Raw genomic sequence first — 24,924 nt, forward strand, 5'->3', positions numbered from 1 at the left:
ATATCTTCTTTACCCATTCATCCACTAATGGGCACTTGGTTTGTCTCCATATTTTAACTATTATGAATAATGCTGCAATGGAGAACAGTATGAAGTTTCCTCAAATAATTAAAGCTAGAACTAGCATGTGATCCAGCAATTCCACTTCTGAGTGTATATCTGAAGGAAATAAATGCAGATTACAAAGATATCTATGCACTCCCATGTTTACTGCGGCATTTTTTACAACAGACAACTAATTGTTGAGTGGCTAGAAGAATTGGCGATAGAGGGATCCAACTAGGTTGGCAGAAAAACTGATCAAGGGGCAGGTAAAGATTCTGAGAAGGCAGCTTTGTAGCATAATCCAGATGGAAGGAAATACAGGGAACTTGGCCCGGAGGCATGACTGGGAGCCTTGCAGGAAGGAATGGGGGTGAAAAACTAGGGAGCAGTTGTCAGGGCCATTTTTACTCTCCAGAGGGCGAAGGAAACCCAAAGAAATGCCTCATGTTATTATTCATGAAAAGACTTGAATGGCCAAGCGGGAACATTTGTTAGGGGAAAAATTGAAAAGAAGAGTTTAAAAGCTAAGACAGTCTGGAGACTATTTTAGAATAGCTGCTGAGAGTCCAGGATAAATGCATGCCAAGGAAGCAAAGGACCTGGCACTTTAGAGAAAATAACAAAAGCACACATACAACTCTTCATGGTCAGCTGGCAAAATAAAATAGGGTTTTCTCCTGCCATTTTTCAAAAATGGAAAGACAGGCTAAGCGAGGAAAACAGGAAGGCCCACACTAGAAATTAGACATGCCCCCCCTCCCTTCAAGAATTTAAGACAGTATTGGTGAGAGACTCCAAGACTAAAAATAATAGACTCTTTATATTCACAAAAAGGGTGAGGTCAGCTAGCGGCTCAGGGCTGGTTAAATGAATATTGTGCAAATGTAAAACTCATACCCTACAGCCAACAGCAGCAACATAACAGAAACTGTTTAGTGACTACAAGCCACACACAAGGCATAGCACCAAGTATTTTAGATACACGACCTCATTTAATCCCCATCACTTCCTGCTATTAATCCCATTTTGCTGATGAGAAAACTGGGCTACAGATAGCTTAAGTCTTTCCCCAAAGTCTGATAAGTTTAATAGATCTGAGTTAAGAGCCTCCATATTCTGTGCCTTTGACTTTACTAGCAAATTACCAAATAGATCAGAGGCATTAGATCAATTAATGAAAAAATACAGGGTGAAACTGTCAAACCAGGTATAAATACAGTCAGTAAAGTCCATATGGAGCCTACACCAGGGGTCATTGAAAACGTGTGGTGGCCAAAACCGGTTTGGCTCAGTGGATAAAGCCTTGGCCTGAGGACTGAAAGGTCCCAGGTTCGATTCTGGTCAAGGGCATGTACCTTGGTTGTGGGCACATCCCCAGTAGGGGATGTGCAAGAGGCAGCTGATTGATGATTCTCTCTCATCAATGTTTCTAACTCTCTATCCCTCTCTCTTCCTCTCTGTAAAAAATCAATTAAATATATTATTAAAAGAGAGAGAGAGAGAGAGAGAGAGAGAGAGAGAGAGAGAGAGAGAGAAAATGTGTGGTGTTACTGGCACAACCTGTTGGCTGGAGAGGTGGGTAGTGTGATCTATGCTCCACCCCCAAACCATCCCCCACCCCCAAATGCACCCAGAGGGAGCTACTGAGCAGCTAGTTTAGATTTCATGGCAGATAAGCTAGTGCCACCAAAGGTAGTGGGCATTTAACAAAATGTCATCTAGCCTAAAAGAAGCCACACTGTGGTCTGTGGAAAGGAATGCATGCTTGTCCCATTTACTCCAACAAGCTCCCTGCTTTAATTTGCCCTTCAAAGGGTTAAAGAAAACAAACGGCTTTGATAGATTTTTGACATTATTTATTTTGACATTATTTGAGGCCTTGACTTGTTCCCTGAGGGCTTAGGGGGCTGAATAAAACACAAGTTAAATTAAAAGAGAAAGCAAGAAAAGAAAGGCAAGGATAGGCATTAACACTATGGCTGAAAATTAGACCAAATCCTTGTTATGTTGCTCAAATTTCAGATTCTAAGTTTTGTAACACTGAACACACATACACACACACACACACACACACTAACATCTTCAGCTATATAATGTAATTTACAGTTTCAAAGAGATGAAAGCAAATCAGTTTCTCAGGATAATGTATTTTTGTTCTGGGGGTTGTCAGAGAGAGGACCCTCATATCTTCCCATCATCAATAATGATGGACTAGGTTGAGTTTCAAAAAGTTATTTCTTACATTTACTCCCAATGTCTATGGAGATCATCAAAACCACGCGTTGTACAGAAATCCCACGAGGGACAGGGGATGGCTTCGTTGACTTTGGAACCGTTTCCTGCCCAAAATGTATTTATTTCTTTGGGTTGTTAAAGGATTAAGTGGCTTAATTGTTACTTGGTGGACAAGATGAGTGCTAAATCGGCAGATCTCTGAAGGAAGAAGCAGAGGTGTCTCTCCCAGAAATGAGACTCCCCTAAGTGATCCGGAGGAAAGCATTTAGGGAGACATCTTTGGGAGTGATGTTGGCGCTAAGTTATCTGAGGTTGCTGTTCATTTATTCACTCACCGCATGTTTATTAGACAGTGTTATTTTCCAGAAAACATGGTAGGAGGTTTTGGGGTTACATTAGTCTCCATCCTCATGGAAATTCCATTTTGCTGATAAACCACAGGACCCTTTCATAAAACTGGACAAGAAAGCGAAATCCTGTCAGATGCTTTTAATGAAACACGCAGGGTGGCTGCACTTTGAGGAGGGGATGCATTCCTGAAAACTTAGCATTTTCCAGACGGATTTTCCCCGAGGAACAAATGTAACAGTGGAGAGGAGGAAGAAATTAAATTGGGGACCATATACTCTTTCAACTATTATTACAGATTTTTGCTTTAAGACTGTGTTTTATTTCCTCAGCAATGTCTCTAATGTTTCTCTTAGTACTCCTTCCAAAATTAACAACACGGCATATTTTGGTAGTTTGACCTACTTCATAGTGTTTTATACATCTAACATGTTTCCTAAAGTTAGCAATTTCCAGGTGCAATTTTCAGCTGTGACTATACCATACACATAGTGAATGTTTGTGTGATGTTGTTAAAAGAGATACTTATTTTTTAAGGATTGCATTAATAATAATAATGCACAGTAGATAATAAATTGTAATAATTATACATATTGGTTACCCAACATAATGGTTACCAAAATTGCTCAGTACTGATATATATGTTAATTGATACATGCTTCATGAAATACTGACAAATAGTGAATTTTTATTTTCTTACCAGCCAAAGTTACACTGTTATGTGACAATGGCATCAAAATTCTTACAGTTGAGTCATGTCAATCATTTAAAAAATGTTAAGATCTGTACAGTTTATTTTGGCATGAAGCTTGATGTTAAGTAATATTTTGGACGCACTCTTTCAGATTTGCCTATTCAAATCCACATCCAATGTGACTGCCTTCTTGGAGCCAGGCAGGCTTGACTCCCAGCTCCCTATTGAAGCCTCTGTGTAAGAACATTGCATCTGTAAGCCTTCCAACCAGGAGTCATGGATTAGGAAATTAGAATGTGGTTAAAGCAAAGAAAACAGGTCTCACGAATGAACTGCTGAATAGTTGGTCCTTCATCCCAGTAAAAGTCTGGCTTTTTATTTATTTACCTTAGATTTTATAGGAATTGCTGTAGAATAAATATTTTTATTGGAATCCCCTTGACTTTTGCCTGAAGCATCATTACTTCCAACTTAGCAGGGTTCCAATGAGGTTTTCCTGCTACTGTGAACTAAGCACTCCATTCCTTGTCAACCTCCCTATCTGGTCCAGGATTACAGAGAGAAAATCAACTCAACTAAGTAATGTGTGTGAGTCCTGGAGGTGAAAGAGAACTAATCAAGTTATTAGAACAAAGGGCTTTATGTGTTTCCATTTATTTATTTACTTAAAATATTTTTGTGTTGATTTTAGAGAGAAGGAGAGAAAGGGAATAGGGAGAGAGAGATAATAACATGGATGAGAGAAAAACATTAATCTGCTGCCTCTTGCATCCCCCCTACTTGGCACCAGGCCCACAATGAGGGCATGTGCCCTGAATGGGAATCGAACTAGTAACCTTCTGATGTGTGGAACAGTGCTCAACCAACTGAGCCACACTGTTCAGGCTTTTGAAAATAAATTGTGGCATGTGTTGCAATGTCTCATCCTGCATTTCTAATTTTATTTATTGGAGTCTTCTCTCTTTTTCCCATAATTAGTCCAGCTAAAGTTTGTCAATTTTTTCAAAAAGAGTTTTAGTTTCATTACTTTTCTATTAATTTTTCTATTTTGCTTATTTCTCCTTTTCATTATTTCTTTTCCTCCAGTGATTATATGTCAACAAGTTAAATAACCTAGAAGACATGGATAAGTACCTAGAAACAAATACCAAGTCTGAATCATGAGCATAAAAAATCTGAACATATCTATAACTGGTACGAAGGACAAAATGGCTTCACTGGTGAATTCTACTAAACATTAAGGAAGAATTAATACACATCATTTTCAAGCTTTTCAAAAAATTGAAGAGTAGGAAAAACTTCCAAACTCATTTTAAGAGGTCAGTATTACCCTGATAACAAAGCCAGAAGAAGATGCTATAAGAAAATAAAACTACAGACCAACATCCCTAATGACTATAGATGCAAAAATCATCAACAAAATACTAACAGACTTAATTCAACAGCACATTAAAAGAATCATGCTTTATGACTGAGGTTTATCTTTGGATTCAAGAATAGCTCGATATATGAAAATTAATCAATGTGATATACCAAATTAATATATAGAACAAAAGATCACATTTCAATAGATGCAGAAAACCTATTTGACAAAACTCAACATCATTGCATGGTAAAAATGCCAAAAACTAGGAATAGAAGAAATACTTAAATGTAATAAAGGCCATACGTAAAAAGTCCACAGTTAAAATTATACTAAATACTGAAAAATTAAAAGCTTTTCTTCTAAGATCACTTCTATTCAACCCAATATTAGAAAATCTAACTAGAGATAGATCTTCTAATATTTAGGCCAGAAAAAAAAAACATTCAAATACAAAAAGGACAAGTAAAATTATTTCTGTTTGTAGATGACCCATAATCTTAGAAGTAGAAAAACCTAAAAGAGTTCACAAAAGCACTTTTAAAAGAAATACTTGAATTCAGTAAAGTTTCAACATAAAAAATTAGTTTAATTTCTATATACTAACACCAGATAGTCTAAAACATTTTTAATCCCAATTACAACAACATAAAAAATAAAATATTTAGGAATAAATATAATCAAGCAGACAAAATATTTGTACACTAAAAACTATAAAACATTGTTCAAAGACATTAGAGAGAGTACAAATAAGAAGAAAAATATTCTATATTATAAATTGAAAGACTTAATATTGTTTAAATGTTCATATTACCTTTCAATGCAATCCCTAGCAAAATCCCTAATGTCATTTTTACATAAACATAAAAATAATGCTAAAATTCATATGAATCACAAAAAATTCATAATGGCCAAAAATATTTTGGAAAAAAATAAAACAAAAAAAAAAGTTAGAGGCCTCATATTTCCTAATTTCAAAACAAAAAATTGAACATGTTGGAGAGACCAGAAATAAAACCATGGAATGGAAACAAGCAAACTAAAGAATGGGAGGAAACATTTCAAAATCATATAGCTGATAAGAAGTTATTATCCAAAAATTTTCTACAACCCATCAACAACAACAAAAAGACAACAACAAATTATCTGGTTAAAAATTAAGCAAAGAGCTTGAATAGACATTTCTCCAAAGAACACCAGGTATATGAAAAGATGTTCAACATCACTAATCATCAGGAAAATGCAAATTAAAACTACAGTGAAATATTACCTCACATCTGTTAGGATAACCATTATTTAAAAAATCAGAAAATAGTAAGTGTTGGCAAAGATATGGAGAAATTGAGACCAATGGAGGTAAAGAATGGTACAGCTACCGATGAAAAGCAATAAGATGGTTCATCAAAAAATCAAACTATCATATTGCCAGGGCTGACCAGCAGACCCTGAGCAATGAATGAATGATTAGCTGACAGATGTTTCTGTAAAAGAGACTAAGGGGCTGCCTGGCTAGAGAAACCAAACAGCCCTGTTCACTTATCTCCTTTTATTGTAACAACAGCTTGAACTAAAATTAACTACTGGATACTATTAGCAGGGTAAGCATCCTTGAGAAGACACATGTATCTGCAGTGTCCTTTAAGCAAGGACCTCTAAAGACTAAGCATAAAGATTCCATTAAACACCCCAGGACTCGCATGTACACTGACTTGTTTAGAAAAACCAAGGTAGGGGTGGTTGACTTCAGCCAACTCCCCTGGAGGTTCTGACCTTTCAGAGTTTCCTCCTTACAGACTTTCCAACCAAGTCCTGTCCAGCCATCCCACTTCTGTGTATTTATCCACAAGAATGGAAATCACTGTCTTAAAGAGATATCTACACTCCCATGTCCCTTGCAACATTATTCACAATAGCCACAAGGCAGAAATAGCCTAAAATGGATGTTAATGAATGAATAGATAAAGAAAAATAAGCTAGTCAGAGAAAGGTAAATATCACATAATCTCAATCATATGTGGAATCCAATGAACAAAATACAGTGAATAACAAAATAGATAAAGAGACATATAAGCTTGGAACAGACTTTCAAATCTCGGAGAGAAGGCAGGGGAGGGTGGGTGGGAAGAGATCAACCAAATAACTTGTGTGCATATATGCATAACCCATGGACACAGGCAATAGGGCGGGGTGTGGAGGTGGGGCAGGCTAGAAGTGGTTAATGGGGGAAAAAGAAGACATATGTAATACTTTCAACAATAATGATTTAAAATAAGTTAAAGAAAATGTAGTATAAAAATGTAGTATATACATATAGTGGAATGTTATTCAGCTGTAAAAAAGAAGGCAATCCTATTATATGGTACAACATAGATGAATCTGGGCTATATTATGCTGAGTGAAATAAGCCAATCTCAGAAGGATAAACACTGCATCACTCCAGCATCCCCCCACTAATAAGAGATATCTTATGAAAGCAGAGAGGAGAACAGATATTGTAATAGGTATATCATATTTCAATTATATAGGATAACATTTTCCAGAGTTCTCTTTGTGACATTATGCTCACAGTTAATAATACTGGATTATACACCTAAATATTTACTACAAGGGTAGCTATTTCATGTTATGTGCTTTTTACTACACATATATTTTTTAAAAAATGAGCAAAGTGGGGGGTGGGGGGAAGCTAGGAGCTCTAAATTCTCAAATAACTTTATCTCCAAAAAAGTGGGATTTGATATCTCTGGGCACTGAATGCCTCGATCTTCCCAAATTTAAGAACAACTTGGTCCACATTCTATATTCTCCTCCAATTGCTGCTGTTCAAGCCCAGGCAGCGTCTGGACACCACAATCATGCTGGGGGCAGATGGGTGAGGGGACTCAGCGTGTGTAGCCCTGACCACTGGCCATGTGCTCTCTCTGCCACATCACTGTGGCTCTGCTGGCAGGGAGTATGGTGATTGCCCAAGAAGCAATGGCAGATTAGACTCCACTCTTTTTACAGGTCAGCTCCTTGGAGAGTCACTCCATTTTCCATATTTAAATTGGGGAGACTTGCACCCGTTTATTCTTCCCTTGAGAAAGAACTGATGTCCATAGGACATTTCTTTTTAAAAATGCCTTTTGTTTAAAAATTGAGATATAGTTCACATTATAGTTCACACTATAACGTTGTATAGTTTAGATGTACACAATGATTTGATATATGTATATATTGTGAAATGATTACCACAATAAGTTTAGTGAAAATACATCACCTTACTCTTAACAACGTTGAAATGTACATACAGTACAAAGTTGTTAACTACCATATTTTTTTATGTATAAATGCCCTCCATCCCCCACTTTTCCAATCCAAAATTAAGAAACCAATATTTTATACATAGAACAGAACACATTTTTATTTAGTAATTACTGCAGGTATCTTACCTAATAATAGAGAAACATGTAAATTGGCTGTACTTCCGCTGCGCCCACAGTCAATCAGAGTGAGTATGCAAATTAACCCAACAAAGATGGCAGTTAATTTGCATACATACCTGGGTCCTGGGAATTTCCTGGGCACCTAGCTCATTCCCAGACTGGCATTGGAGGGGCAGGGAGGGGATCTCCCTTCCCAAGCCTAAAGCCTGGGGTAGAGGCTTTAGGCTTGGGAAGGGGCTAAGCCTGGGATCAGAGGGAAGGGGGGAAAAATCAATGAAAATATATCCTCAAGTGAGGATAAAAAGAAAAATAAAGAAAGAAATGTTATATCCTATGAAAGAAACATCTTGAAAATGTCTAGAGAAAGTTATCATTTTTTTTTATGTTGAAAGGGCTAGAGTCCATGTTGATGAAAATGCCTTGGCAGCTGCAGCAGCGGGGTTATGGGGCTGGCGCCTTCCCCTGATCAGCCTGGTTGCCTCCTGAAAAGGGAGGCCAGATTGAGGCTTAGGTCCTCTCCCAATGGGGAGCAGGCATAAACCATCTGTAGGACATCCCCTGAGAGCTCCTAGTATGTGAGAGGGGGCAGGCTGGACTAAGGGACCCCTCCCCAATGCACAGATTTTGTGCTCATGGCTCCTAGTGTTTACATACAGTATAATTATATTACGCAGTGTATCACTTTATTCAGCCTCTGTTGCATCACTGCTCTCTTCTTCATCACTATTAGTTCCAGACATATCAATTTCTTCAACTTCTATTGTATCACTGTGTCTTCTGAGTCACTGTCTATATATGTGAGATTATCCTCATGAACTGGTGGCATTTTCTGAGCTAACTTTGTTCATGTTCTCATGGCCAACCCTTCTCTCATGAAACTGAAGCACCATTTTGCCTTTCCTGTACAATCAACAATGTTCATTTTGCTTACAAACATTCTTGCCTGACATTGAATAAGCTTGGTTGACACACATAAGCCACTCTGGTGCTGCTCTGTAATCCAAGTCTTAAGCCTCTGCTACAAGTTTGCCCCATTTGCTGGTTTTCCTCTTAAGGCCTTCTCTTTTTTTGGCATCTGAAGGAGTTGTTCTTCCTGTTTTCTCCACTGTCTTATCTTACACTCAGTGGGAGGAGGTCTAAATTGTTTCTCTGCAGCTCTGTTTCCATCTTCTTTTGTAGAGCTGATTACATTCAATTTGAAATTTTCATTATAAGACAATCACTTACTGGTATTTATCTTTTCTATTTTTATCTTTTTACATCTTTATGGGCTCAGAACACTCTGGCCCCTGTTGCATCGGCACACTCTCTGCCTCCACCTCCAATTACAGCATCAGCTGAGGTCAGTAACAATAAGGCTCGTGATTGGAAGAAGCCTGTTTGACAAGGTATGGGCAGCTATGTACCCGCACGGCTCCTTCCTTGGCTGACTTTCGTGTATAAGACACCCCTCGATTTCCAGTCTAATCATTTAGAAAAAAATAGCATCTTATACACAGAAAAATATGGTATAGTTACCATGCTGCTCATTTCATCCCCAGGATTTATTTATCTTATAATTGGAAGTGTGTACCTTTTAAACACCTTCACCAATAAGAAACCTTCTTGAACTGTGATTAATTTTGGGTTAAAGTGAAGCACACATATGCAAATGCTGTAAGGGGTAATTTTTGGTATGGTATATTGAACTACAGGTAAACCTTGGAGGTAATTGCAGGGCAGTTCAAGACCATCACCATAGAGCAAATTCACACAGAGTGAGTTATGTGAATGTCTGGGTTTCCCAGTGCATGTAAAAGTTAAGTTTACACTATGTAGTAGTATGTGATAGCATTATATCTAAAAAAGCAATGCATGTATCTTAATTTAAAAATACTTTATTGCTAAAATATGCTAACCTTCATTTCAGCCTGTTGGAAAGATGGTACCAGTAGACTTTCTCGATGGAGGGTTGCCACACACCTCCAATAGGTAAAAAAAATGCAGAATCTGTGAAGCATGATTACACAAAACGCAATAAAAAGGTATTCCTAAATAACCTTGCAATTGCTGTTAGAGATAACATTACAGGTAATTTCTATTTCCTTTTAGATTTTGCTTATGAACCAGACATGTGACCATGAGGGCCTCCCACAGAGATTGGTTTCATGTCTATCTCAGGATCACTAGCTGAGCTTTCCTCAACTTTGAGAATAAAAGACAAACTCATTTTCAATACCCTTTCAACTTTACTAAATTGAGGTGTGACTAGAAATAATTTGGAGGTAGTAAATTTTTCTAATTTATGATGTACATTGAACTCTCTTTAATCTTATTTTCAAGATAAATAGAGATTGTCAACAGGGTCCCATTAGTCTTAGGTAATGACACAGATATAGATACACATGCAGACACATAGTTTATATTATGGCTAAATGACTTTACAGCTTGTGTTTGCCATTTTGTCATTGACTTTCACCCCTGGCCCCTCATCCCCTGTCCCCTACAGAAAATAGGCAGGATTTTTGGCAGGTGGAGAAGGCACAGCAGGTAAATATAGTTTCCTGGTTTCTCTTACACTGGAATTTAAATGTGATCGACATATGCAGAGGCCTATAGATTGAGTCATCAGATTTGCCAACAAGAACAAAAAATAGAGGGTCCTCAATTAAAATTAATAAACTATGAATAGTTATTTTTAGTATAAGTAGGTACCAGGCAGTGTTCAGCACATACTTATACTAAAAAGTTATTTGTTTTTCTGAGATTCAAATGTAATTGGGCATATTATAGCTTATCTGGCAAAGATGTTCTGGTCCTGAGTGCAGCGAGTCAAGGGAAGAGCAGGATCTGGCTAATGAAATCCTCTTCCCTGGGTTCATGTGAGGCGTTTTATTCAACTCCCCTGGTGAGAAGGATAAGTGGGGAGAGAGGAGGCCACAGCCATGGTGCAGGAAAAGTGCTGGCAGGAATGAGGTCAGCAGACTTACGCTGCTGTAAAGCAGACAGGAGGATGTGCTTTCCTGAATATTCCCTTGAAGCAGGTGTATCCCAAGCCCAAGAAAGCACTTTGTTTGCTTCATGCTCTCCACATCCTCACATTCCAAGCACTCACACAGGCACCCCAAGCTGATGGAATGAGTGCAAACACGTTTCTTCTGATTGTAACTTAGGGTAAGAAGATGTTTGCACGCCCCTTGTCTCTCTGGAAATTATGGGTGTTTGCCTTCTTTGCTCTTTTTATCTCATGGTTCACTTGCTACTTTTAAAAGACAAAATACACCGTGCTTTTGCCTCGATAATCCCGGCATCAAAGAATCTACTAACAACACAGACTTCAGATAAAACCAGTGTGGGCTCCTTAAAGGAGCTTTCTAGAATTTCCAGTTCAAAGTGGCAACTGGCTGTCACACCCACTACTTCTTATTTAAAGACCCACGGAGACGGAGAAAAAGAATAAAACACTCTCCGAAACTGGTTTGGCTCAGCGATAGAGCGTTGGTTTGCGGACTGAAAGATCCCAGGTTCAATTCCTGTCAGGGGCATATATGTTGATTGCGGGCACATCCCCGGTAGGGGTGTGCAAGAGGCAGCTGGTCGATGTTTCTCTCTCATCGACGTTTCTAGCTCTCTATCTCTCTCCCTTCCTCTCTGTAAAAAATCAATAAAATATATATATTTTTTAAAAAAAGAATAAAACACTCATAAGCACCAAAACCCTAAGACCTAGGGACAAATGAAGTAGTATCTGGAGAATGAGGCAAAAGAGCTGATTTTTAAAAATCTGCTCAACTTCGGTACCACTGCATCCCCCAGACCTCTTGTAAGACAAGCGGCCTGTCATTGTTCCCTGTACTGGCCACATTGACTAGGGGCTGCACTCACCAGCTGGGGCCAGGGGAGGGGCTGGCTTCCTCTCTACCTCCAGGAGAAGGCAGGGCACTGTTTTTGCCACTTGTCTACTATGGAAACACCAATCCCAGAGGCTACTGGACCAGTGTGTGCCCTCATGCCCTTGGCTCCTCAAAGGGCGGTCTGGGCACGTCCTCCAGAGCATGGCACATTAGAAATGCCTTTGGACAGAACTGAGAAAGATTTCCAAAGATGCACATAGACACATGTCACGTGTAAAACTCTGTCATGCTGGCAAGCTCTGAAGGGTTGATTGAATGGACTCCCAATGCCCCTTTGTATCCTATGCGATTCTTAGGCACCTCTGTTCTTATCATGGTTATTTCCTACTCACATATGCATCTGTAACACTTTCTAGAACCATTCCTGAAAGCAAAGGGAAGTCTTGCAAACTGAAGGTGGATATTTCATTCATGTGTTTGGCTTCTAAGACAAAGAACTTCCATGGTACATGAGATTTTTTTCCTTTTAATGCATCTCTGAGTATCAAAGTAGAATCAAACTTTTGACCCCGGAATCAGAACCTGAGGGCAGATGGTAAGCAGCTCAGGCCCGGTGGCTTGTAAAACCCAACTTCATTTCAGGTCCACTTTGGGGAGAGAGAGCATCCGAGAGGAAGTGCGCTGGGCTCCTGGACAGCACTGCAACGTGAGCCTTGGTGTGCGTTAGCTGCCGTTCAGTAGCCTCTTTGCCATTTCTTTTTATTTGTCATAAAAAATAAATAGAGTTCAATCGATGATCTAACCTAGCAGGTTTTGGCAACAAAGCAGACTGTGTCCCATTATGATCTTGATGTGTCTGATTTAAAGCAAGATGGAACATAAAACCGTTTCCAATGCACACAGAGGGTGAGTGACATAGATTTAGCTCCTGATCGGGCAGAAATGAAAACCAGCATGGCCGGGACGGTCTACTAAATCATGCATTCTGTTTTATGGCGTTGGCGCTGTAAACAGCATATTTCAGAATAATTAACCCTGTCATTTTTTACTTAAAAGTTTGTTTTTTAAAATAGGAATGTTTTATGTAGAAGGCAGAAGCTTAAGTGCCTTAATGGATTGCATGAAGGCCAAGAGAAATCCGAAGGGCAGTTCCCGTTAACTCACAGGTCAAAATTACCATCAGTTAGCAGGAATTAAGACGTGCCCAGCAAGCCCAGGGGTCATTCTGGGCTTGGTGGGAAAGATCTGGGATTCCAACCAGGGCCCCTTGCCTCGTCAGGGCAGCAAGGTGACCCACGGGGCCTGCAGAAGTCATGCCTTTGGCCTGACACATCGGATAAGCATCTCCTCCTCCACAGAGCAGCATCAGGAACGGATTAACCTCCGTGGCGATTTGGGGGACTCTTATCAGAGAGCTGCTCAGATTTTCTGCCGGTGGGTGAAGCAGCCCGATGGTGGTCATCCCCCTGGGATTCCTTTGAGATATATTTCTTGATTTGCCCTTAGATTTGTAGCCTACACTTGGATTCCTTTGTTCTCAAAATACTGAAATTCTCTCCAAGCAAAGCTTAGTTACATTCCCAGAGCCCTGAGTTTGGGGAGAAATTCTTCCCAAGATCAGGCCTCAGAAAAGCCTTTTGCTCTGTCTCCTCTATTTTCTCGCTCATGCATACAGACTGTCTTCCTTCCCCTGTCTTAAAAAGCCCAGGGAATAAAAGCTAGTGAATAATGCATCCTAATAAGTTGTATAAATGCACCGTGCTACTGTTGGTGCAAATATCTCCAACATCTTGCAAGGAGGGGTGTAGCTAGCTAGTCCCATGATGTCTATCTGATCAAAATACTGGCTGGCATGCTGAATGGTCTTCAATTAAATGGCAGATTTAAAAATAGGTTACCTCCAGCCCTCTCCTAGGGACTCTGTTGGAAAACTTCCAATGGCATTCTCCTTTCAGATCCCATGATTCTATCCTGATTACTTTTCCACATCATAACACTAGTTGTTCTATCACTCAAACCCAAGCATGCATAAACTTTATTTTATCTGGTATTTATGACTATGACTAGTATAAACCATCTAACAAGTTCAGTGATCCAGCAAGAAAAATCAGCATTTACCCAGAAAAAAAAAACCATACACAGAAATGCTGACCCAAATGCCATATTTATTCTTCCGGAGACAACTCAGAGTCCCCAAAGTAGTAAATTTTGTTCTGACTCCCCACCAAGTTCCCCAGACAGCCAGGGGCACCTCTCCTCTGACCTGTCCATTGAGTACATTTGGCCAGTGGAGTCCCAGTCACCCTCCTCCGAGCCAGAAGCCTCAACTCTGCCAATGAAGGAGGGCCTCACCTTAGCCATCAAATGTCTAAAAATTTGAACAAAATGTCCTTGGCCAAAAAGAACTACACCTACAATTTCAGGAAAACATGCGTCATCCTTTCCATACAATTTTAGCATACTCATGTGAATAACATTATTGTTCTCCTCTTACAGGTGAGACACCTGCGGTCTGATAGGCAGTAATTTGTCCAAGGTCTCCTGGCCTGTGAGGGACCGAGCTGGGACTGCCACTCATGCCAAAGCCCTTCCTCTGCCCCAGGGAAGTAGGCATCCATTCCTAAGGAGGTCACCTTAAAGTTGGAGCCTCACTATAAGGACACATCAATTAAGTTCAGGGTTCATTTTATATATATATATATATATATATATATATATATATATATATATATATATATATATCTTCTCCCCAGGATATTTTTTCATTGTTTTTACTTAGAGAGAGTAGAAGGGAGAAGGAGAAACACAGAGAGAAACATTGATGTGAGAGAAATACATTGATTGGTTGCCTCCTGCACATCACTCAATCAGGGCAGGAGATCCAGCTTGCAACTGAGGTATGTGCCCTTGACCAGAATCAAACCCAGGACCTTTCAGTCCATGGGCAGATTCTATCCACTGAGCTGAACCAGCTAGGGTTGTATATTACCTAGATATTTTATTTTCATAATCTAAAATCTCAAGAATGACAATATTTAATTCGACTAACTCAACTTTGGTATGAATTGACCTCATGTTTCAAGTATTCAGTTTTATTAATTTTACAATAGTAGTAATGAAGCTGGTTTTAAAAATATGGCAAAAAATTAAAACCATACATCATAGTGTTTCAGAGTTAATCTTCCTCCAAAGTTAGCCACTTACATTTGGAGGGGAAGGGGCATCTCTTGTGAACATTCTTATGCTCTGGGTCATTGGTGTGTGTGTTTTCGTGCCTCTGTGTGTGTGTGATTGAGCTTTAATTTTTCACAAATTAAATAATCTACATTGCAGTGTTCTAAACTATTCTCATTTCACTCAAAAATATAAATTCTGTACCCTTTCTATACCAGCACATTCATATCAACATCTTTCTTTATAAAATGATGTATTACCATAATTTAAATAGCTTCCCCTCTGCTGATAAACCACAAGCTAGTTTTATTTGATGATTGGATTAATTGTTTTCTCATATCAAGTATTGTTATACTCATTGCCAGTCTATCCACTGAAAGACTTCCTACAAAATAGCTGGCTTCACGTGCATTTGAGATGTTAATAGATATGGCCTTAGTCATCCACCCAGTAAAGTTTTGTGAAAAGAGAGGAAAAGACAAAGAGAAATATTGACATTAGAGAAACATCGATTGGTTGCCTCCTGCAGGAGGAGTCTGCAATGAGGTGTGTAGCCTTGACTGGAATCAAACCCAGGACCCTTTGGTCCACAGGTTGACACTCTATTCACTGAGTCAAACCAAAAACTAATAAGTATTTATCTCATTGTGGTTTTTAGTTGCATTTCACTAATGACTAATGATATTAAGTATCTTTCCTTGTGTTTCTTTACTATCCATACATCTTTTTGATAGTGTTTATTCAGATCTTTTGTTCATTTTGCTATGAGGTGTTTCTTTAAATTGTTATTTAAAATTTTTGAGGTAATTCTGTACTGCTTATAGTGGCTACACCAGTTTGCATTCCCAACAGTGCATGAGGGTCCCTATTTCTCCACACCCTCACCAGCACTTGTACTTTATTGATGGTAGCCATTCTGGCAGGTATGAGGTGATATCTCATTGCTGTTTTAATTTGCATTTCTTGATAATTAGTGACAGTGACCATCTTTTCATGTCTATTGGCCATCTGTATGTCCTCTTTGGAGAATATAATTTCTAAAATCTTCATAAAAAAACAAAACAAAACAAAACAAAAAACCCACAGTCTACAGTCCATCACATATGATGCAACATTTTCTTTTGCTTTTATCTTCTGTCTAAGGCTTTGTTTATAATATTTTAACAGTTTTAATTAACATGTAATAGGTGGCACATATCTAAAGTGTACAGTGTGGTAGCTTTCTACATCTGTATACCTTAACCATCCCCACAGTCAATATACAGACCGTGTCCATCACATTTCTCCATGCCCCTTGGTGGTCCTGCTCCCACTTCACACCTGCTATTTGCTGTTGTGCTATCACTCTACATCAGTATGCATTGTCTAGAATTCTACAAATGTGGGCTCATCCATAATGGACAATTTATTATCTAGTTTCTTCAGCGTACTTATTTGATCTTGTCTATCTATTCATCTGTTGGTGGACATTTAGCTCGTTTTCATTTTTATGAACATTTGCTATAAGCTGTTGTATAACCACCTGCTTCATTTTCTCTTAGATCAATGCCTCAGGGCAGAAGGGCTGAATCAGATGGCAGGTGCATGACTAACGTCCTAAGAAATTTCAAACTGATTTCCACGATGGTTATTCCCTCTTACGTTACCAACAGCCGTGTGTGACAGTTCCAGTTCCTGCAAATCCTTGCCACCACTGAGCTGCTCAGTCTTTTTCATGTTAGCCATTCTAATAGGTGTTTATCTCATTGTAGTTTTTAGTTGTGTTTCACTAATGACTAATGGTATTAAGTATCTTTCCTTGTGTTTCTTTGCTATCCATACATCTTTGTTGGTAGTGTTTATTCAGATCTTTTGTTCATTTTGTTATGAGGTTTGTTTTTTTTAAATTATTATTGAGCGTTGTGTTACTTACACATTCTAAATATAAGACTATGTTAGGTGGCATGCTTTATAGTTAGATGTGTTAGTGTGTGTTGTAATTATTTTCTCCAAGTTCTTAGCTTGTCTTTTTCTTCCTTTAACAATGTGTTTCAAAAAAGTTTTGATTTTGATAATGCCCAAGTTATTGTTAGTTTCTAATTTCATGGATCACGATTGTGTTTTCATAAATGTCTCTATAAACCAAAATACAAAGGTTTTCTTATATGTTTTCTCCTAGAGATACTATAACTTTAGAATTTACACATAGGTAGATGATGCATTTTTAATTAAAATTTTTATTGGTGCTTGGTATGTATTAGAGTTAATGTTTATTTGTTTTTTAGATGTTCATTGATCTACCACCAGTTGATCTACCAATGTTTGAAAAAACTATACTTTCTCCAGTGAGTTGTCTTTGTTCTAATCAAAAATCAGTTTGTTCACATATGTATGAAGTCATTTCCAGGTTCTCTGTTCCAGTACAATAATGTATTTTCTTCTTGAGGATGATGGGGATAAGGAGAGGCCTCCCCAAATACACCAAAGTGGCTTGTTGATTACTATAATTACTTGAGAAACAGGTGGGGCAAGAAGGACACCATGTCCCCTGTGAAAGGTACCCTTCCTGAACCAGGAGTAGAGAGACATCCTTATTTCCAGAGACAGGGACTGCTGGGCCAAAAAGTCTGTGTAAGCAAACTGCTTGTTTCTTCACAAATTAGAGCCCAAGCCTAAATTTCTTTGTCTTGTCAGTTTTCACCAAGGTATTGTTTCTTTGTCTGAAAGGAACTAATCAGCTTGCTCTGAGAGTTCCTTAGGTCCCATACCCATGAAGCCTCCAGGCATATAAAATGTTTTGTCTCCTGTTAATCTGTCTTCTGTCAATTTAATTACTAGGCCAGACAAAAGAGCCAAGGGGGTCAGGGGAAACTTCCCCTCCCCAACAATGGCAACACTCCACCACATTGACTACTCAGCTTTGTAGTGTCTTGAAACTGGGAAGTGTTAAACTTTGTGTTCATTTTTTAAAGAATTTTAACCATTATAGGTTCTTTGCCTTTATGTGTATATTTTAAAACAAATCCATCAATTCTAGAAGAAAAGTCTGTTGTTTTGCTTTGAATTGCATTGGATCCATATCAGTATATAGAAAATTGGTACCTGAGCAACAGTGGGTCTTTCAATTTTCTCTGATTTATTTTGTAGTTTTCAGTATACAGGCCTTTCATACCTTTTCTGTTTCTTATTTTTATGTTATTGAGAATATTATTTAATCTATTATTGTTTTACTGACAAATGGAAATATCTTTGATGTTATATACCGTGTTTTCCTGAAAATAAGACATCCTCTGAAAATAAGACCTAGCGCATGGAAAGATAAGACATACCCTGAAAATAAGACCTAGTGCAACCTTGGGAGAAAAAATTAATATAAGACACTGTCTTATTTTCGGGGAAACAGGGTAGTAATCTTACATGTTGCAACCTTGCCAAACTCACTTATTAGATCTAGTACAGTTTTTGTAGATTTTATTGGATTTTTCTAGAAAGATAATATCATCTACAAATATAGTTCCTTTACAATCTTGATGCCTCTTCTTTTTCTTGCCTTATTGCATTAGCCAGAATGTCCAATAAAATGACAAATAGAAATAATGAGATCAGAAACCTTTTTTCCTGACCTTAGAAAAAAATATTTGGTTTTCACCTTTAAGTTTGCTAATGGTTATAGATTTTTTCATAGATGACATGCTATTCCTAGTTCCCAGAAACTTTTGTGCCAGAAATTGATATTGGATTTTGTAAAATGCTTTTTTCCTTGTTGATATAATCATATTTATTTTTCATTCATTTAGGTTGATCTGATGAATTATACTGATTGATTCTTGAATATCAAAACAACTTTTACCTTTGTGAAAAATACTGTATTATGCATTTTATATATTGCTAAAGTAATGTCAGGAATCTTTGCATCTACGTCTGTGGATGATATTGGCTGTAACTTCCTAGTGTTCTCTCCACAGAGGTTTGCATCTCAGCCCAGGAAGTCTGTGTGTGTGTGTGTGTGTGTGTGTGTGTGTGTGTGTGGTGAGACAGGAGTGATGGTTTTTTCTTGGGCAATCTAAGTTCTAAGAGTGGCCTTGCTCCTTATCTGCTACACTTATATTCTGTACTTTTATTAAAAAATAGATTTTTACTGATTTTTTTACAGAAAGGAAGGGAGAGGGATAGAGTTAGAAACATTGATGAGAGAGAGACATCAATCAGCTGCCTCCTGCAAGCTCTCCCCTGATGATGTGCCTGCAACCAAGGTACATGCGCTGGACCAGAATTGAACCTGGCACCCTTTACTCTGCAGACCAATGCTCTATCCACTGAGCCAAACCAATTAAGACTGTATTCTTTTTTTCTTTTATCCTAGCCAATATCCTTTGTTACTCTAATGCCCAGTATGAGTTAATAATTCTTTAGAAGAATTTTTTTTTCCATTCAAACTACTGCCAGGCTTTGTAGTCTGTGTTACAACAACTCAGCTCTGCCATTGTAGCATGGAAACAGCCATATTCATCACTAAATAAGTAGGTGTGGATGTGCTCCAATGACAATTTATTTACAAAGAAAGCAGATGGCTAATATTTGTTTTAAAAGAGAACTGTGATATTTATTAGGATCTAAATGAGGAAGACCTAGTGTCTTCTTTCATTTTTTCACCAGGTAAAGTTTTTCTGAGTAGCTGATAGGGGGAGCTAGAGAAAAAGCAAACAGCACAGCCCTGGTGAGTTGATAAGTGGAGGGGGTGGAGGGAGCTAGAGGGGGGGTCCATTTCTTACAAATAGAGGTGCCTAAGCACAGCAGGAGGTTCTGCTCCTCCCCTCCATGTTCCCATCACTTCAGTGACTCTCAAGTGCCACTTGAAGGACTCCATTAAAGGACCTTCGGATGATATCTTTTGATATAGAATTGGTACAATGACAAGAGGACAACGTTAGGTTTAAATCTTGGCACTTAAACATGTGAGCTGTGTAACCTTAGGTAGGTTACCTAACCTGTCTGAACCTAAGTTTCCTATATGTAAACTGAGTGCAATAATGCCAACTTTGCATGCTTATTCTAAGGGTAATAAGTGAATGAGCTAATGTCCTCTTTACATACACTACCCCCCTTCCATCTTCAGTTTCAGTTACCCTCAGTCAACCTAGTCCAAAAATATTAAATAAAAATTCCAGAAATAAACAATGCATAAGTTGCACTCTTCTTAGTAGCTTGACAAAATCTCACACTGGCCTATTCTGTTCTGCCTGAGACATGAGCCATCCCTTTGTCCACTGTTTCTAAAAGGTATATGCTCCCTGCTCCTTAGTCACTTAGTAGCCACCTCGTTGTCAGATCACTGTCTGGGTATGAATGTGTTCAGGTCACTCTTATTTTACTTAATAATGGCCCCAAAGTGTATGAGTAGTGATGCTGGCAATTCAAATTTGCCTAAGAGAGCCGTAAAGTGCTTCCTTTAAGTGAAGAGGTGAGAGTCTTGTCTTAATCATCTCACATCATCATCATAAGAAGGGTGAGTATAATACAATAGTGTATTTTGAGAGAAAGAGAGAGAAGGAGAGATACCACATTTATATAACTTTTACTAGTGACCCAGTGCACAAAATTCTTGCATGGCGGGGCGGGGGGTGGGGGGTGGGGTGTCCCTCAGTCCGGCCTGCACCCTATCCAATTTGGGACCCCTCAAGGAATGTCCGACTGCTGGCACTCAGACATCCCTCTTGCAATCTAGGACTGCTGGCTCCTAACTGCTCACTTGCCTGCCTGTCTGATTGCCCCTAACCACTCTACTTGCCGGCCTGCTTGCCCCCCAACTGCCCCCCACGGCTGGCCTGCTTGCCTCCAACTCCCCCCCCCCCTTGGGCCTGATCACCCCCAACTGCCCTCCCCTCCTGGCCTAATTGCCCCTAATCACCTCTGCCTTGGCCCTACCACCATGGCTTTGTCCAGAAGGATATCTGGAAGGTCTCCTGGTCTAATTAGCATATTATCCTTTCATTAGTATAGATTAGTATATTGTTATAGCTGTTCTATTTTATTATTAGTTATTATTGATAATCTATATTGTGCTTAATTTATAAATTAAACTTTCCCATAGATATATGGGGACCTTTGAAAGCTGGATGATGCACTGTTTGTTAAATTTGCGCCTACACACACACACACACACACACACACACACACACACACACACACACGCACGCCCAGGTCTTGTCCTTCCCTTTGTTTTTGTCTGGCTCTTTAGGAAATGATTTGATTGCTCCATTATCAGTTACTTCTGCCTGGTTGTTCACTCTCTTCCACCTGCCAGCAGGTCAGAACTGGTTCTGAGATTGCTTCCTTAAGCTCCTTTGCCTGAAGCAAGTAAATAAAAACCCATTAAAATTTTATTTTTAAGATGTTTACTACCGGTCCAAGAGTGAAGTATTATGATGAAAAACCACATGGAGAAAAATTAAATCTGCATAAATCTCAAAAATAACAGAATTGTCTATTGTGTGGATTTGAACCTAAGTGGAGCAGATCTTTTTATTCCCTTTAATTTTAACAATATAAATTTCATTCAGATGAGCCTTCCCCCAACATTTCATGTTTATTTTAATCCTGGAAAGGAAGCGTTTTAGCTCCCTTGGCTTAGTTATCTTTCTACAGTTGTATGAATGTATGTGCGGGTTTGTTTTTATTTATATTATCTTGAGAATTTTTCTGAAGTTGTTTGAAAGCTATAAACATCTTAAAATTTTACTCCTAAATACTATAGCATATATCTATTAAAACACTATATTCTCCTACATCATCACCATGGAAACCATTTTTAACACATTGCAGACCAGTAGTTTTATTGCTAGCTTTACCCAGTGGCCAGATAAGTGATTGGTCATGAGCCTTAGAACAGAAAAACAGAATTCTCCTGACCCGTCCGCAATGTGTTAATAAATTTAACATTGGTTTAATCTATGCACTTAATATCCCATTTCCCCAAATGTTCCCCAATTGTCCTCTTCTGCCCATTTTTCAGTCTGGGAAGGGCTGATTTCTAATATCTGGCTCCCTCTTCTTTCCGGTGCCATCTCCAGTGCATGCTTTGGTTTTGCCCACAGCAGGGACCAGTCTGCTGCCTGCCTCCCTCCAGGGTGTGGGGATGCAGGCCTCCTGCAGACAGAGGCTAATGCTCCACAGAGGGCAGGTCCGCCTTTGCTGCCACGGCTTCCCTTTGCCAGTGTCAGCCTTTGTGTTTTTATAAAATTAAGATTTCCTTTTTTCCAAATACTCAGCAGTTCCGTGGGCTTATATTTTATTAAAGAGCCAGCAGATTGCTCCCATTTTTTTTTAAAGCAGCCCCGGCTTTGAGAACTCTCTTCTGAAGCAAGTGTGGACAGAATGATGTGTCCTGTTTCACCAGGGACAGAGCGCGGCAGGAGCAATCTTCAGCGGGGTGGCTGGAGGCCCGGGGCTGCGGCTGATTTCCTCGGGGAGGCCGCCTGCAGCGCGGAGGTCAGCGCAGCAATAACCACGGGCTCTGGGTCCCGCAGCCTGTGGCTATTTTCCTTTTTGTGTGGGGCATTTGCCAAAGTAAACTCTTCTAGATGAATGGGCCTCTCCCAGCCACCTTCAAAGTCACCCGGAAGGGATGATGGAGTACCCCCCAACCCTAAGGTAAGAAGCATTTACAAACCCAGGCCAAGAGTCACCTCTGTTGTCAGGTGCAGCCCCATGCAGAGCTGCCTTCTCCCTCCCTTTGCTACCCTGTCACTACCCTCCACCAGACTGCTCCAGGGCCCCCCAAAGGTGTTATTGTTTTATTTTTAATTTTTAAAGGGGTCGCCGCTTTGCTAGCTCTGTCTTCTCCCTCCTCCCCACCCCATTTCCAAACATGCCAATGCCTCTTGTAGAGAGAGAAACCTCAGCTCCCCTCAGCTCTGAGGCTCAGTTTGCTGGTCCACCTTCCCAGTGCTCAGCAGGCAAACACCCTTTCCACTGGGGAGTCGCCCATGGGAAACAAAGGTGACCGGTTTCTGCCCTCCAGGCCTGACTCTGGTAAGCTGGTTTCCACCCAACAATTCAGAATAAGCTGAAACAGAAGGAAGCACCTGCTACAGATTTTAAGCATTTGTGCTTTTAGACAGACAACTTTTAAAATAGATGACAAACCAAGAAAGCGGAAAACCCAATGTCTTCCTGGACAGAAGCTGGGCCTTTAAGTTACAAGGAACGGATTAAGCTGAAAGGGGCTCTGCTGGCTCTGGAAGCTGGACAATGTAGGCTGTGGAGCTGTCTGTAGGCGTGACTTCTTTTAGGGTTCCCATCACGTGGCCAGCAGCGCCTTGCTTACCCCTAGGCTACATCCAGGGCTCCCAGGGGCATCTTTACAGCTTCAGGTTCACATAAAGTAGAGATGAGGTGATTCTCTGTAAATCAGAGGAATGCCTCCTAATGGAGGACTGTGGGCTCTGTGTATCTGACATCTCATCCTGGAATCAAACAGGTGGGGAAAAGGTGTGCAACCTGACAGCCTAAGCCCTGCCCTTCCCCTGAAGGAAGATTCAACTCTACATGCGTTGAGAGTAGATTTAAATGGTTCTTCCAAAGGAAATTGAAACAAATAGTGCACAGATGTGATGGCAAAGCAGGAGATGTCTACTGCAGTAACAGGAAATAAACCACTGCCAGAGGAGGTACGGTCCACCTATGAACAATGGAGTTGACCAAGGGCGCCAGGCAATGTAAACTCTGACCTGCCTCCCCAGGCTACTGCACAGGTCCATCCTCCTGACTCTGGGGTGGCATCAGCACAACCTGGGCCTGGTCATGACCCCAAAGCATGGGTCCTGTATTCACAGGAAGTCACCTCCAGTTAGCCCACTGCTCACTTCTCAGACTGCCCAGTACCCCAGGAGAGTGGCAGCACTCACAGGCTGTGCTCCCCTGACCTGGGATAGAGACGGTTCTCATGGGGCTGAGAAGACTTGCCCATTTCTCTACCCCAGAACCTGAGAAACTGATCCCCAACTGAGATGCTGTGTGAGAACAGTAAAACTTCCCCCCCCTCACTATCTTTGCCCCCTTGGTTTTAATTTTAAATTGAACCCATATCTTGTATTACTCAAAAGCCACTATGGTTGTTGTCATCTGCTACTACTGGCACCATTATTATTACTGTTATTGCTGCTGTTATCATTGTTAAAAATGGCAATCTACTGACAGTAGAACCAGAGAATATGAATTTGACCATAATCTTATTATCTAAGATGAAGAGAGGACCTTTGGCAAACCAAGCCAAAGGGAGGGACTCAGTGCATGTTAACATGATTGTTCTGGTCAATTAATGCCATTAGCCTAATACACAGGCACTATCTTCTCCTCTAAGTCTGTCTGGAGCACTTGGTTCCCAGGCTCTGGGGACACAGAGAAAACTGCCTCCTTAGGCCCAAATGAAATAGCCTCCTGGATTTTTGCATTTGGTTTTGCTTCTGAAAATGGATTATTTTAAGCTTTGCATCTTCTGCCTACTTTGATGTTGTGGCTTCTGAGAAGTTCCTCAGTGTTTGGCTATAAGTTCCTTGATGCTGTTTGTAACAGCCTGCTGCTTGCGTGTTTTGTGAGCAACACACTGTCCAGCTTCTGCATCTAGAGAGCGGGGTTTTATGGAGCTGATAACTCCCAAACCTAATGAAAAATCTCTCTCTCCAAATCAGATTTTCAGATGATTGACTTCATTACTTAAAGTGTGTGTGGCCTTGATGCATTACATTAGAAAGGGAGCCTGAGGAACATGGAGTTATGATTATTGTATCAAGTTTAAAAATCCCTGTACCGAGCAGATCCCGGCTGTTT

The sequence above is a fragment of the Pipistrellus hanaki genome (genome assembly GCF_964339955.1).
Source record: "Pipistrellus hanaki genome assembly, chromosome: 16".
Classification (NCBI taxonomy): Eukaryota; Metazoa; Chordata; class Mammalia; order Chiroptera; family Vespertilionidae; genus Pipistrellus; species Pipistrellus hanaki.